This window comes from Impatiens glandulifera, chromosome 8 (genome assembly GCF_907164915.1).
Source record: "Impatiens glandulifera chromosome 8, dImpGla2.1, whole genome shotgun sequence".
Classification (NCBI taxonomy): domain Eukaryota; kingdom Viridiplantae; phylum Streptophyta; class Magnoliopsida; order Ericales; family Balsaminaceae; genus Impatiens; species Impatiens glandulifera.
Window position 1 is genome coordinate 11,493,733 of NC_061869.1, and position 18,465 is coordinate 11,512,197.

The following is an 18,465-nucleotide window of genomic DNA, read 5'->3' on the forward strand; positions in this document are numbered from 1 at the left end:
ATCGAGCGACACTAGCATCGTTTATTGTTTTAAAAGCTCAACCCTGCGAAACTTGCTTCGTTTATGAAATTATGAAATCAAATTTGCGAAGCTAACTTCATTAAATTTTTAATTTGTGTGAAGTAGAAATCGCTTCATTTCTGTGAAAGATTTTTTATATTTTTCCCGCTATATTGCATTTCTACGAGGGTTTTTGCCCTCCTTAAAAAACAACTTTTTACTAGTGATTAGAACACCAAACATTTCTCAATTACTTACGAGTTGAAACCAATATGATTGATTAAAAATTTAGTTAAACTCGTATTTTCAAATTTCATAGAGTGTTTGATAAATTATAGCATTATTCAATATACTACTTGCAATTGAGGTAGAATATTAAATAACCCGTCATATTTTTCAAAAGAACAAAAATATTTATGTAAATTTGTATTTTCTATTTAACATATTTTGTTTTAATTTTCATATATTTAATTTTTATTTATTATATATATTATTTTTAAATAAAGTATTTGTCTTAATTTTTATTTAATGTATTTTATTTTAACATTTACTTAATATATTTTATTTTAATGTTTATATAATGTATTTTTATTTTAGTTTATAATATTTTATTTTAATTTATAATATTTATTTGAATAGCTAAATTTAATAGGTTTAGTTCTAGTTATATACAATATATTTATAAAATTAAGTAAAAATAAAATATGTGTTATTTTTATTAATTTTTAATAGAGATAGATAAAAGGAGTGATAGAGAAGAGAATTTGGGAGAGAGAATGACGTGTCACTACATCACTACCTAGAAAAGTGATAAAATGTGAGTAGAGAGAGAAAAATTATTAATTTTTCAGCTCAGACCACGTCACGCCACATAATTTTCTCTTCCAAATTCTTCCCAATCATTTCTCTTTTGGAGAAGGGGTTCAAATTGGGGTATTATGAGAAAATTTTTTTGAAACATAGTGTTACGGTCCAAAAATAAAGGTTGCGGTCCCAAAATAATTCCAGCACCCTCCATCGGTCCTTTATCTTCACCCCCATTATCTTTTATGTTTTGATTATTTATTTTGAACTTTTGGTATAGACCAGCAGTATTCCTCTTCTCACCCTTGATTCTTTTTTTCCCTCATCCCAAATTCTTCATTACAAAACCCTTCAACTACACTTTGATTATATATTTCTCCCCGGTCCTAGAGAACAAGAACTCGATTCTTGAGATCAAGAACCCATAAATTCTAAGTTACAAATTAAGTTGTAACATCTTGGTATCAGAGCAAAACGATTCTCAAATGAAAGAAACCCGATAGCAAACAAAGATGAATGATCTTAAGACCCTACTCGAAGGTCTGTCCTAACAAACGGCTGCTATGCAAGCTTCAATGGACAGAAGGTTCAATACCGCTGAAGAAAGTTTGGCAGCCATTGAAAGTGGTGCATCTAATAATGGTCAAGATTACCGCACCCGATCCTATTTTAATGCTTCTTGCTACGGTCCTCCTACGCACAGGCTCTTCCAATATGGCCAACACTACGTTCCTTCAAAGGTTGATCTTCCTGAATTTGATGAGACTAATTTTGAGGACTGGCTCATATTTGCCGAGCAATTCTTCAGGGTGTACAAGACGAATAATGTCACGAAACTGGACATTGCTCGCACTCACTTTTCAAATGAGGCAAGATTGTGGTATGGCTCATATTTGCAGAACCGCAACCATAGAAAAGCCTTGTCGTGGGATGTATTCAAGATAGATCTCTTGATGCGATTCGGTCTTCCCATACACGACCCCCCATGAGATAAAGGATTAAAATGAAGCAGGTCAACACTGTCCAAGAAGCAACATATGCGTCCCTAATGAGTAGCAGACCCTTGTACAACGCTGAAGCACCGCTGCTGCCCAAGCCATCAATTGTTAGCACGGCCTGGCCAAGCACCAACATTATAAGCACCAACCGGACAACCAACCCCAATAATTCTTCCTATGCGTCTTCTTTTAGCATAAACCAGGGCTACATAAAGCAATTACACCCGGCTGTAATGGATGAAAAAAGGAAGGAAGACCTATGTTATACTTGCAATGAAAAATGGGAGACCAACCATAGGTGCAAATCCAAATTATTCATGGTCTCGGCTAATCAGCAAGAAGTCTAAGAACTCGTTCAAGAACCCACTCAAGAACCAGTTTTTAATGATCCACCTTTGCTGCTTGAGACAAAGGATGAACCAACAATTTCTTTGCACACATTCATGGTCTTGCAGGGTATGCCTCTGTCGCAGGTCAACATAATACAAGGAAACCAGCTGGAAAAGACCTTGGAAAAATGTAGTGTTGCATCCACAGTACAAATAAAGAGTAAGCATGAAAGCCAAATTGTTTCACTTTTTTTGAAAGACACTCTTGAAAATTTCTAGCATATAATCGAAGGCTTCAATCAGTTATTCCAGCAACCCAACAACCGACCACCAGCTAGGAAAATAATTCGAATCCATGGTTACTTTACTGCCCATGTGTTGTTGGTTTGGAAAAAGGATTGGGCTTCGATGTTTCGATGTTTGAAGACACTCTAGAGTATAATCGGAAGAAAATGGCCATTTTGCTGTACCTGTGGTGCTGATCCGAAATAAAGACTAGTTCTAGATTTTTGATAACACCATAGAGTATAATCAAAGCTGAAAGAAGTTTTTTATATATTTTTCTTAGGTGCTGGAAAAATTGCAGCAATAAATGTTAGCTCTAAACAAACGAAAATCTGATTTTGGGTGCACAGAAATTTCCCACATGGCTGAAGTGGCAACTAACACGGCAATGCTAAAGACTACAAGGACCCGCCAGCTCCACTACTGAAAAGATGTTATCAAAGGCTTATAAAGGATTGTGGTCATAGGCTCTGACCCTTACTGGACATGCTGAAATCTGACCGAAGCAAGAGAAAATAGTTTTCTTTGAAGATAGGGGCATGCGCATTAGAGGTTGACCAGGCCACGGTCTTTTCGTCGAGGGCGATGAATTTTGAAGGGGGGGGATAATTCTACGGTCCAGAAATAAAGGTTGTGGTACCAAAATAATTCAAGCACCCTCCATTGGTCCTATGCAACACTTAGGCCAGATTTTTGTTTTAATATTCTGTTTTGCTTTCCCTTTTATTTTTTAAACTGAATTCTGTTATTTTCTAAGTAGTTGTTGAAACTGAATATTCTGGGTAAAGATAACAAATATATAAAGCTGATCTCTCTTCTCCAAGGACCCATGAATGAAATAATGAATATATAAAATTACTTGTGAAAGTTCTTCACCCCCATTGTCTTTTATGTTTTGATTATTTATTTTGGACTGTTTGGTATAGACCAGTAGTATTTCTCTTCTCACCCTTGATTCTTCTTTTCCCTCATCCCAAATTTTTCATTGCAAAACCCTTCCACTAGACTTTGATTATATATTTCTACCCGGTCCTAGAGATCAAGAACTCGATTCTTGAGATCAAGAACCCATAAATTCTAAGTTATAAATTAAGTTGTAACACATAGGTACACAAGGAATTGTCTCCCCAAACAAGCCCCCAGTTTGTCCAAAAAAAAAATAACAAAGTATTAGAAAACTAATTTCAAACATAAATTTAAATGGAAGAATGAAATTAATATTGTGACTATAAATATGAACAAAAAGTCAAAAACTAACTTAACGATAATAAATTATGTTTTAGTTACAAGATTAGCACTGGTAAAAAATCGACCTTTACCGACAGTATTTACCGAAGAGTTTATAAAACTCTCCTAATTGATCCCAAGAGGAACAAATCTTTCAGTATTAAAAATAGATTCCGAGAGTCGTGTAAAACCTTCGGGTTTACGAATTATTAACGAAAGTTATACACATAACTTTCGTTTTTTCCCTTCCTAAAAAATTAAAATAATTCTAAGTGTTGGAAATTGGGTATTTGCGAAGGTTATTCAAAAAACTTTCGGTTTTACCTTTCCTGAATTTTTTAATTACGAAGGTTTCCCAATAAACCTTCAGTTTTGACTCATCCCAAAAAACATGAAAAATAATTCTAAGTTTGGTGATGGTTATTTCCGAAGGTTTTCAATAAACTTTTGGAAAAACCTTTTCTGAAATTCTTAATTGCGAAGGTTTTCCAATAAACATTCGGTTTTGCCTCATCCCAAAACAATTAAAAATAATTTTAAGTTTGGTGATAATTTCGGTTTTGACTAATATCAAAACCGAAAGTAATATGAAAACCTTCGGTAACTACCTTTATAAATACAAACCCTAACCCTTCTCTTTTTCATTCGCCTCTCTCCTTTCTCTCTCTTCCTCCCGCGCCGCAGTCGCCTCCGCCGCTTCCCTTCTTCTTCTTGCATTCGTCGCCGATCCAGGTTAGATCTATATTGTTTTTTTAATTATTAGATTTAGATATCAAGATTTAGGGTAGTTTAGATTAGTTGTTTGGTAGTTTGATTTAGATTTGTTATTGTTTAGATTAGATTTATGTTAGTTTATATTATATTTTGTTTGTTAAATATATATATGATTTTGTTAGATTTTGTTAAATGTATGATATATTTTGGTTATTGAATTTGATTTAAGTTATATTAGATTTGGATTATGGTTATTTTGTTTGATTAATATATATGAAATGCATTCAGGATGAGTGATTCATGGAAAAATCTTCGACGTACACTAGAGAAACTATCCAGACAATACCAGAATTTGATAGCAGCATCAAAAGCTGAGGAAGAGGCGAGACTAATAGCGTTGGAATTGGAGCAAATACGATTGAGGGACGCAGAAATATGTCAATTGGTTACTGAACTGAAAGCGGATAATGCTAAAATGAAGCAAAAACTAGAGAACCTCGAATAACAAGTTGATTATTTTAAGAAGCATAATCAACCACCCCTCTCCCCTTCATCTACTAATTAGTAGATTTTAGTGTTTAATTTATTATGTGTAATTTTTTTCGTTCGAACTGATGAAAGATTTGGTTTACTTTGAATTATGATTTATTATTATCTTTTGGTTTATTTGTATGGTTTATGTTTTTTCCCTTTATTTATTGGATTTGCATTTATTTGAGAAAATTATAGAACATGTTTGAATTATACTTTTGTCAAAATTTGAAAAAAATATGGAGTAATTGCGAAGGTTTATTAAAAAACTTTCGCTTTTGACCCTTCCCAAAAAAATTGAATATTTTTCTAAGTGTTGGGAAACGTCAAAACCGAAAGTTTTTTTTAATAAACTTTCGGTTTTGACCCTTCTTTAAAAAAAGCTGAAAAAATTCTATGTGTTGGGAAGGGTCAAAACCGAAAGTTTATTAGAAACTTTCATTTTCTACCCTTCTTTAAAAAAAGCTGAAAAAAATTCTAAGTGTTGGGAAGGGTCAAAACCGAAAGTTTTCTAATAAACTTTCGGTTTTGACCTTTCTTTAAAAAAAGCTAAAAAAATTCTAAGTGTTGGGAAGGGTTAAAACTGAATGTTTATTAGAAAACTTTCACTTTTGACCCTTCTTTAAAAAAAAACTTAAAAAACTCTAAGTGTTGGTAAGGGTCAAAACCGAAAGTTTATTAGAAAGCGTTCGCTTTTGACCCTTCTTTCAAAAAAGCTGAAAAAATTTTAAGTGTTGGGAAGTGTCAAAACCGAAAGTTTATTAGAAAACTTTTAGTTTTGACCCTTCTTTAAAAAAAGTTGAAAAAATTCTAAGTGTTGGGAAGGGTCAAAACCGAAAGTTTATTAGAAAACTTATGGTTTTTACCCTTTTTAAAAACCTCTATTTAAGGTCAAGACCGAAAGATTTTTGAAATTCTCTCGGTTTTGATAGTTATTTCCAAAATTTTTATAATAAACTTTCGGTATTCATTCCATATTTTAATTGATTTTTTGTAATTTTTGGGTCAAAATGATTTAATCACATCATTTGTGTTATTAAGTAATAATCAAGATTGAGGGTAATGTTATAAATGTATATGATTGTATTTGATAATATAAAGAAGTATATATATGTATGTTTGTGTTTGATGATATTAAGGTTGTGTAAAATTTAATTTTAATGATGTATTGGGATTGTGTAATGTTTTAAGGTTATCAAATGTGTTAAATTAATGTTGTTCAAAGTCATTAGAAGATTAAAAACCAATTAATTTAACAATTTGTGAAATGGTAATTCCGAAAGGTAATGGTATAACTTTCAGAAATAACCATCAAAACCGAAAGTTATACCATTAACTTTCGGAATTACCATTTCACAAATTGTTAAATTAATTGTTTTTTTAATTTCCAATCTAGACTCCTAACTAATATAATCAAGTGTGTGTTGTATTTTAAAAATTAAGATTTTGTTTAATGTTAAAATGTTTATGATTGTGTTTGATTATATAGAGAAGTGTATATGAATGTTTATGTTTGATTATCATATTAATGTGTGTAATGTTTGATTTTATGAATTGTGTAATATTTTAAGGATATCAAATGTGTTAAATTAATGTTGTTCAAGGTTATTAGAAAGTTAGAAACCAATTAATTTAACAATTTGTCAAGTGGTAAAACTAAAAGTTAATGATATAACTTTCGGAAATAACCATCAAAACCGAGAGATATACACAAATCTCTCGGTTTTATCTATTTAAATTTAATTGTACATATGTCAAAACCGAGAGATTTAGACACATCTCTCGGAATTTAAATGATCAAAACAGAGAGATATATACAAATCTCTCGGAAATATGAAAATCAAAACCGAGAGTTATATGATTAACCCTCGGAATTAATAAATTGATCAAAACCGAAAGTTAATCATAAAACTTTTGGTAATGACCAATAAAAATAACAAAACTCGCGCCTTTCTTTCTTTCTTTCTTTCTTCTCTCTCCCCGATTCATCCTTCCGCGCCGCCCCTTTCCAGTCGTTCCGCGATCTTCCAGCCGATTGAAGACGACGCCAGCCGGATTGAACACGTCGCCGCCACCAGCCTACCGCTTGAAGACCCTGCTGCTGCTGAGCCGCCGCCGCCGCTTGAAACCCCGCTGCAGCGCCGCCGTTTGAAGAACTTCATTTCAAGGTTAGATTTGTTAGATTAGGTTTTTATATTTGTTAGATTATGTTTTAGATTTGTTAGATTAGGTTTTTAGATTTGTTAGATTAAGTTTTTATATTGATTTGTTAGATTATGTTTATCAATGTTAGATTAGGATTTAAATTTGTTAGATTAGGTTTTTATATTGATTTGTTAGATTATGTTTATCAATGTTAGATTAGGATTTAAATTTGTTAGATTAGGTTTTTATATTGATTTTGATTAGTTTAAGTTTTTGTTGATTAGATTTAGGGTTGAATTTGGTTATTTGGATTGATTTAGGTTAGATTAGGTTGGAATTATGTTTGATTTTGGTTAAATTAGGTTATTTGGATTAGGTTGGAACTATATTATTTTTGGATTAACATGATGGTTATTTGGATTGATTTCGGTTTGATTAGGTTGAAATTAAGTTTTACATATGTATGATTTTGATTGATATTATTTTTGGATATATGATGATAATTTGGATTGATTTAGGTTAGATTATGTTTGATTTTGGTTAAATTAGGTTGGAATTAAGTTTGATTAATAGGTATATGTGTTTATGTTGATTTTGTTGGATTTGGATTTGGTTATTTGATTAATAGTTTATGTTTGATTAATAGGTTTATTATTGTTCGATCTACCTACAGCCGCCGCCTCCCACACCATTGACGAACGACGCCGCTCTTCTTCGTCGCTCTTTTCCTACAAGGTTAGTTATTGTTGGTTTATTATATGGTTAGGTTAGTTTAATGTTTAATTTATGTTAGATTTTCATGTTGAATTTAAGTTTGATTTATGTTAGATTATGTTAAATTAGGTTTGAAATGTGCATGAATGAAATAATGTTGGATTAGATTTGGTTTGAATTAGATTTGATTTTAGGTTAGAATTGTTATATGGAATGAATGATGTATGAATAAAATTATGTTGGATTAGAATTGATTTGAAATATGTATGAATGAAATAATTTTAGATTATATGTATGTTAGATTTTAGTTTGATTTATGTTAAGTTTTATTATTGTTTGTTTATGTGGAATTTTGGTTGGATAATGTTAGATAAGGTGGAATTTTGGTTGGATAATGTTATATTATGTTGAATTTTGGTTGGATAATGACAGATTAGGTAGATATTATGTTAGAATTATGTAAGCTTAATTAATTTAGACAAAGTTAAGTAAATAATAATGTGGGTTGTTTTCCATTTTATTAGAAAGATGGAAGTACCCGATAAAAGCTGGATGATCTTACGTCGAGATTATCCAGATTATAAGGAAGGTGTTGACAAATTCCTCGAGTTTGTTGTTAGGAGTACATCCCGACAAACAGTGAAATGTCCTTACGTGAAATGCTTGAACACGTCGTTTATGGAAATAGACGATGTGAAGACTCACCTCATCATTTATGGAATAAATGTTCATTATGAGTACTGATATTGTCATGGAGAAAAAAGACGTACTACTCAAGTGGTTAATGATAATGTCGATGACGATGTCAATGACTTGGATGATGATGATGATGATGATCAGTCGGAGGATGTCGTGCCGGAATTTAACGATCCGAGTATGGAGATGAATAATACAGTTAATGAAGAGGTCAATGAAGAACGTTATATGCACGATTTTATAAACGATATGTTCTCCAACGTTAATGATGTCCCGAACAACCATGAACCAGTCGAAGATGCGCAGAGAGTTTATAAATTGCTTGATGATTCCAAACGGCTATTGTATGAAGATGCTCGAATAAAGAAATCATCAGCACTACTTAAACTACTTCACATAAAGAATGTCTGTCAATGGACAAATTCTTCGTTCGATATTTTGTTGCGTCTACTTAAAGACTACATATTATCAATTGACGCTCAATTGCCAAACTCTTACTACGAAAGTAAAAAATTCATTACTGATATCGGACTTAAATATGATAAGATAGACGCATGTAAGAACAATTGTATGCTATTTTGGAAGGACGACAAAAATGAAGATTCTTGCAGAGTTTGCCGTCTTTCAAGATGGAAAGTCGACCAAACAAGTGGGGTAGTTCGAGAGATGCAAAATGGGAAATTCATTACAAAAAAGGTGTTGAGATATTTCCCTCTAATACCAAGACTGCAAAGACTATACATGTCCTCAAAAAAGGCTCCAATGATGAGATGACATAAGGAAGGAAGAGTTGATAGTGATACGTTGAGACATCCCGTTGATTCCTTAACTTGGAAAACGTTTGATGAAAATTATAAAGATTTCGCATCGGAATCTCGAAACGTAAGACTGGGTTTATCAAGCGATGAGTTTCAACCATTTGCAAATGGGAATTAGTCATGCAGTGTTTGGCCGGTTATTCTCGTTCCTTATAATGTGTCACCCAGTACTTGCATGGATTCTAGCAATTTCATTATGTCTATGTTAATTTCTGGTCCAAAGAGTCCAAGAGATGCAATTGACATATTTCTCCAGCCATTGATCGAAAAGTTGACTGAACTGTGGCAAACTGGTGTGATAACGTTTGATGCACACACCTCTCAATATTTTAACATGCGAGCGACGTTGTTGTGGACCATTAACGACTTTCCCACATACGCTAATTTATTAGACTGGAGTACGAAAGGGAAATTCGCTTGTCCCTGTTGTAACAACGACACGGTATCTCTTCGATTGGTCATGGTTCCAAACAATGTTACATGGGTCACAAAAGCTTCCTCCCACCAAAACACAAATACATAAGGGATAATGAGTCGTTTGATGGTCAAACAGATTACATAGAGCCATCTACATTGTTAACTGGGCAAGAATGTTACGACCAAGCACGAGACCTAGAAGACACAATTCTTACTACGGATTTGAGCAAGAAAACCAAGATATATCATGAAACACGGGGAGACAATTGGAATAAACTTAACATTTTCTTCCGTTTGCCTTATTGGACTGAACTATTATTGAGACATAAATTGGATGTGATGCATATTGAGAAAAAATATTTGTGATAGCGTGTTGGGAACAATAATGAATGTGAAAGAGAAGACTAAGGATGGTCCTAAAGCCCGTAAAGACTTACAACTCTTAGGCATAAAATCATGGTTACATCCTATAAATAATGAAGGAGTGGTTCATTATCCAGAAGCGCCTTTCAATTTGACATCCGATAATAAAAAATGTCTTTGTAAATTCTTGAAAGATCTCAAGTTTCCTGATGGTTTTTTCTCAAATATCGGCGGTTGTGTAAATTTGGAAGAGAAAAAGATTTCGGGAATAAAGAGTCATGATTGTCACATTTTGTTGGAATATCTTATTCCTTTAGCAACTCGTGGATTACTTCTAGATAATGTTTATGATGCGTTAGTAAATTTGTCTCAATTATTTCAGTTGTTGTGTTTCAAAGAGTTGATTCAAGCGGACCTCGAACAATTGTACATTGATATTACATTGACACTTTGCAAATTTGAAATGATTTTTCCATGTCAATCTTCGTCATCATGATGCATCTCACAGTTCACTTGTCATTTGAGGCTTTTCTTGGGGGACCTGTCCAATATCGATGAATGTATCCGTTTGAACATTAAATGGGTACAATGAAAAGATATTTGCGGAATAATAACTACTCCGAAGCCTATTTTGTACATTTTGTAGGAAATAACCGAAACTTAAATGGAAATCTTTCGGTTTTTCTTCAAAGGGAAAACCGAGAGTTATATGGAAAGCTTTCGCAGAAATGAGTGTCGCCCTCCTCCTCTTCTCGTGCTACCTATACCTAAGGAGAAAGGAGTGTCGATTTAAGAAAGACATAAACTTAAGGAGAAATGAGAGAAGAATGTAACGCGAGAATTTGATAAACCGTGAGAATTTGATTAGAAATTCATATAAAATGTGTAAAAATAAAATATTAATTATTTTTTTCTCTTCTAAATCCACGGAGGTAGAAAAACATCGGGTTCCTTTTAATTTGGAATCCTCGTATTCATTCACTTTCCATTTTCTTCGAATTAAGATCGAATATTTTCCTTTGGGTCTCTCTTCCGTTGTCGACGCTCACCTCCTATTCTCGTGTTAACTATATACTTAAGAAGAAATGAGAGTTGATTGAAAAAAGACCTAGACCTAAGGAGAAAAGAAAGACGATTGAACCCCGAGAATTTGATGAGAAATTCATATAAAATGCGAAAAAAATTGGTAGATGTCACCCTAAATTTTTGGTTTTAAAAATCATTATATATATTATCTCCAATATGAAATGTGAACACTTTAACCATTAGACCATTTGTATTTTTTTGAATTTAATTTAAAATTTTATGTATGTATAAATATTTAATCAAGGTTAAATAATAATAGATAAAATATATAATGAATAAAAAAATTAACTAATTAATCATATAAATAATAAATATGCATAGAAGGATAATATGGAAAAAAAATATATTTATATAAAATTAATGATAAAATATACTATATAGATTTTAGGAGAGAGAAACGCTTAATAATAATTTTTAAATAAATTAAAATTTTTAAAATTTTTATTTTATTAAAAATATATAAAATTATGTGTAAGAAAATATGAAATATATATATATATATATATAAATGAGAAAAAAAATAAAAAAATAATAATAATAATTATTAGCGTTATAAAGACAGAAATTAATTAGGAAAAATATATTATAAATATGAGAGAGAAATGAATGTATAAGAGAAATTTGTAATTTTATTTTAAGTTTAATAAATTATTTAAAGTTATTATATATTATATATAGTATTATTATGTATATTATATTATTATATATATATAATAATAAATATAAGTTTATATAAAATTAATGAAAAAAATAATATATATAATTAGGAAAGAAAAATTAGTATAATAAAATAAAAATTAATTAGAAAAGATAAATTAATAATTATGATATGAGAGATAAATTAGTAATTATGAATATATAATTATGACAAGAGATAGAAATCTATATATAACTAATGACGCTTAATTTAAAATGTTGAAGGTGTACAACACGCTCACTAATTTAATTTTTTTCTCTCTCCTAATATATTTACATTTATTTCATAATATATATATATATATATTTCTCTTCCTTAATATAATTATTATTTTCTTTATTTTATATGAGTTTCTCTCTCCTATCATAATTATATTTCCATAATTACTGATTTATCTATAATATATTTCCTAATTAATTTTCGTTTTTATTTTCTCTCATTATATATATATATATTTAATTAATTTTGTATAACTAATAATTAATTTATTTTTTATTTTATCACTTTTTCATTTATATATTAAGTTTCCTTCCTTTCTAAGTAATGAAAAGTCTTTTTTTAAATTATTAGTCTCCATATTTATTAAATTAATTTAAAAAAAATAGTTAAAATATATATATTTATTTTCTCCTCATATTTATTAAGTATATATATATATATATATAATTTATCTCTCATAATTAATTTGTGTATTTTATCTCTATTAGTATATATAATATATTATGACGAAAATAAATGTAGGGTGACATCCAAGCTTTCACCACATCTCACATAGACTTATTATATTTTTTAACATTTTATAACTGTGTCTCTTATCATAATTACCATAATTATTAATTTATCTTTACTAATTCATTTTTATTTTATTTTACTAATTTCTCTTTCCTAATTATTATTTTTATTAATTTATCTTAATATAAAAAACGTTCAATTTAATAAATGAAAAATTAGAAATAAATAAGAGAAAAACTTAAATTTAATAAATAATAAATTAATGGGAATTAAATATAAATAAGAGAAAAACAATACAAATATTTATGAACTTTTCTTTCTCTCACATGTTTTTTGAACTAGTGACAGCTTCAACGTTGAGGATTTCGAACTGGAGCTAGGATTGTGCAAAAAAACCGGAAAATCGGTAACCCAACCGAACTGATAGTTAACCGGTTTCATTTTAACGGTTTATTGGTTAACCGGTTCTAACGGTTCCGATTAATTGGTTTTTTACTGGTTAAATGGTTCGATTTTCGGTTTTTTTATTTTTCTAACGGTTTAACCAGTAAACCAATACTAATTTAATTATATATTTTTATATTTTATAATTTGTATTAGTTATTTTATAAATAATTTTTATATAATAATTTTTAAAAAACATTATAATCTATATAAAATTTTACAAAAATAAATTAAAATAATTTCATTTAAATATGTAAAATTATTTTTATAACGATAACTTGGATTTATAAATTAACAAAATCAAAATAGTTAAGCAAATTAAAATTTGATGTCTTCAAAGTTCAACCTTCACTTTATTTAACTTTCTCTCCAACACGTCCAACACGGAAACACCTAAAATCAAAGTTATAAATTATAATTTACCATTCCACTTCCCATTCTATCGGTTGAGAAGGGAATTTAATCATATTTTACTTGGTTGGTCAAAGACTAATTAACATAATAAATTTGAATTTTCTCAAAAAAACATATAAAAATCTAACAGAATAACTATAAAATATATTATATTGTTATATTAAAATTATATATTATAACATATTCCTAAATATATCAATAAAAGATATTATTATAATATAATATATTTATAACAATAATATAGTATATTATAATAGAGACAAAAAAGGATGAAGAATAGTATAATAGGAAAGTGAAAACAATAATTTTTAAAAAAATATTTTACAAATTAATTATTTAATTTAAAAAAATTGAATTATCGGTTCTTGGTTAAACCCGGTTAACCGGCCAGAACCGACCAAAACCGGTAGAACTAGAATTGGTAAAACCGATACCATTAATGGCCGGTTAACCGATTTGTAAAATAAAAGCCAAAACCGGTATTAATCGGAACCGTTTAACTAGTTAACCGGTTAATCGACCGGTTGAACACCCCAGCAGATGAATTTTAAAAAGAATTTCACTCTCTCCTCAACCTGTGGTAAGTTTTCTATTTTTTCTCTTTTTCAAAAAAATAAACAGCATATATCTTAAGAACCATAAACTATTTATCTTTTACGGTTAAAGGGGAAGCAATGCTAACTAGAGGATGGTCTCATTGGCCTTTTGTGTTAAATCTAACCTTAATTTCCATCTTACTTAAATCAGCTCTCGTACGGGCGTTGACGAAGGTCGTCTTATTTACTCCGAAAGTTTCACGAAGGAAAGAATTAGTCTTCTACAGAGGGAAAGTCTCTTACGAGTAAGTGGAGATGAAAGATCTCTGGAGATTCTTATCTTATTCCATTCCAGTGGCTCGACAAGTAACCAATGGCGAAAACTAAAAAATCTATGGTTTCCCGGTAGAACCCTATTTCGCCCAAGTTGTTGCGGAACCAGAAAAAAGAAGCGTTTTTTCGCACAGCTTGCTCATAGTGCAGGTCCCACTTGTATATTGTATTTGACCGAAGAAGCATCGGACAGGTTGGAGTTCTTACCTTCTTGGGACTCCATAGACCAAGATATGCTTTCATTATATGGGCAATATCGATCTACTTTAATAGATCATATGGATTTAGAAAAAGCTTCACATTTTGATGAATTGGAAACATCCCTTTTCCATTTCTATTTACCCAGTTCATATCTTTATTTCGTGTGTTCCCGGGAGGAATTCGATCTCTTCAATACCACCTAAATAACTACGGTCAGAGAGTCAAATAGGTATATAGGTCGGGAAGAAAGAGTCTGAGGTCAGGTTGGACGACATACATTTTAAGTTCCTCCTAATTTAATTATTTTAATTATTTCTCTCTCATAATATATATATACATTTATTTCATAATATATATATATATATATCTTCTTTAATATAATTATTATTTTCCTAATTTTATATGAGTTTCTCTCTCCTATCATAATTATATTTCCATAATTACTAATTTATTTATAATTACTAATTTATCTATAATATATTTCCTAATTAATTTCTATTTTTATTTTTTCTCTCATTATATATATATATATAATTAATTTGACATCCACTCTCTCACCACAGCTCATATAGTCTTATTATATTTTTTAACATATTAGAATTGTTTCTCTCTTATCATATTAAGAAAGAAGAAAATAAAAAATTAATTAATTATTAGAGTTATAATATATATATATGATGAGAAAGAAAATAAAAAAGGAAATTAATTAGGAAAGATATATTATTAATATGAAAGAGGAATGAATATTTAATATTTAAGATGGAGAAATTTGTAATTTTAGTGTGAGTTTAATCAATCATATTAAACGTTATTATATATATATATTATTATTATTATATCGTAAATATTTATATAATAAAATAAATAAATATTTAATATTAAATATAAGTTTATATAAAATTAATGAATAAAAATAATATATATAAGAGATATAATAATAAAAAAAATATAATTAAGAAAGAAAAATTAATAAAATAAAATAAAATTTAATTAGGAAAGTTAAATTAATAATTATAGTAAGAGAAATAAATTAGTAATTATGTATAGAGGTAATTATGATAGGAGAGAGAAATTCTTATAAAATGTGTAGAAATATGGTAAGCGTATATGAATTGGGGTGACGTTTAATATTGGTTTTTAAAATTTTATTTTTTAAATAATTTTTTATTTTATATTTTAAATAAATATAAAATTTATTTGTAAAACAATATAATTTTTTTTGGTATTATTATGAAATTAATGATAAAATATAATATTTATATATATATATAATGAAATAGAAAATAAAATATAAATTAATGATTAGAGTTACCAAATTTATATATATATATATAAATATTAGTTAGGAAGAAAAAAATAATAAATATAAATTTAGGAGAGACACACTTAATTAGGGATGGCAATGGGGCGGTTTGGGTCGGGGAATGCATTTACCATCCCCGTACCGTTTTAATTTCGGGGATTTTTTTAATACCATCCCCGCCCCGTTCGATTTTTTTCGGTTTCGGGGAATCCCGCGGGGCACCGTTAATAATTATTTTTATTTAAAATAAAATAAAAATTATACAATAAAATTATATAAACAAGTTTTTTAATATAATATATATTATAATATATTAAAATTTATATTATTATAAAAAAATAACATTACTACTCTTATAAAATATAGTGAATAAATAAATATATTGATAATTTAATATATTTAATTATGTTTATGATGTTCGGGGTAGATTCGGGGTAGATTCGGGGTGAAATCGGGGCGGGTCGGGACGGGGGACACAAATACCATCCCCGCCCCATTCCCATTCGGTTTCGGGGAAAAACCATCTCAAACGGGGTAATTCGGTTCGGTTTTCGCGGGGCGGTTTCAAATTGCCATCCCTACACTTAATATTTAAGTTTGTATCTCTAATAATTAATTTTTTTTTTTACTTTCTCTTTTCTCATTTATATATATATTTTTCATATTGTCTTATAAAAAAAATTGATAAAAAAAGAAATTAGTAATTACAAAATGAGAGATAAATTAATAATTATTATATTTTTTTTCAGAAATTTAATCGTTTACATTTTATTTTCATAAAATTTACTTATATAATTAAACAATTATTAATAATTAATTATATATTTATATTATATATTTTCTCTTCATATAAATATATTCTCTTTTATTAAATTAAATATTTTATAAAAAAATTATTTATATTTTTCCTACTAATAATAATTCTCAAATTATCTCTTATCATAATTACTAATTTAACTCTTATTTCATAATTACTAATTTATCTTTTTTCCGTTAATATATATATTAATTTTTTCTTCCTAATTAATATTTTTTTTATTTTCTCTCTCATCATATATATATATATATATATATATATATATATATATATATATATATATATATATATATATATATATATATATATATATATATATATATATATATATATATATATATATACTAATTTATTTCTCATACCATAATTATTAATTTATCTTTCTTATTTTATTTTTATTTTATTTTCTCTCTCATATAAATATATTATTTTTCACAGAAATTACATAAAATATATATTACCTTATTAATAATTTTATATTTAATATTAAATATCTATTTATTTTTATGTAAAAATATTTATAATATACATAATAATAATAATAATTCTCATTTATCAATAATTTTATATAAATATAATTTTTTTTATATTTTCACACAAATAAATTTTATATATTTTTTTAATAAAAGAAAAAATTATATATATATATATTTTAATTTATTTAAAAATTAAATATTTTAAAAACAAATTACATTTCTCTCACCTAAAATTTATATATATTAATTTACTTTCCTATTTTTTTTTCTCTCTTATCTTTTATATATAAATATAAATATATATATATATATATATATAATATATAATATACCTAATAATAATAATAATTCTCAAATTTTCCGTTTTTATATATAATAATTTTTTCTTCCTAATTAATATTTTTTTTATTTTCTTTTAAAACTTTAATAATTAATTTATATTTTATTTTCTTTTTATATTATTTGATAGATTTACTGGGGCTCCAATTATTTTTAATGTTTAACTCAATCCAGAATTTCTTAGATAAAAAGTAATGCAGAAGTCAGTTGTGCGAGAAGATGAGATTGATGCACAGGAGGATGTGACGTTCATCGCGTCTTCTACTAACATTCCACGCTGTAACTACATGTATCCTTAAGGTACACATTGATTTTTATGAGTTTCGATTGATCTTGTATTCTTTTACACTTTTTGAGAAAATTGTTCTGTTGCAGGACATCGTAAATGGTGAGTGCATTGTCTTCTTCTCCCGATGAGACGACGATGGCGATGAAGACGACGAGGAAGAGGAGAGATGAGAAGAATCGGAGGAGTGATGTGATAGTTGTAGGATACCAAGTGTTCGACGAAATGACAAAGAGAGGTTCTTACTTTCTCATCTCCTTTAATAAATAAAAGTTTTATATAATTTTCAGAGGAGAGTGCACCTTCCACCATTTTCTCAACTTTTGATTTCTAAAAGTTGTCTAAATAAATATATTCTTCCTAATTGCTTAAAGTTTGAGCCAATTTTAAACTTTTTCTATAATTGAATCTAGGGATAATTATGAGATTATATAAAAATTCACCACTTTACTTCCAACTCTAGGCATTGTTTAATTCGATTATGACATAACAATGGTTGTCACAGATTTGCTTGGTTTACTCGATGGAGCTCACCAAGGTTTTTGTTTAATCCACGAATTTCTTAGTCACACAGAAAGATGTTTTGTTTTGGGTAAAATGAAACTATATATTCATTAATGTCATCATACTGTGCTACTGCTTATTTATAACCATTATGAAAACTAGGTACAAGTTATTGATAGTTCATCTGAATTGCCAGAATCCGAATATGATTCATTTCAGCTTGAAATATAATTGTTTATTCTAGAGTTTTCTAAAA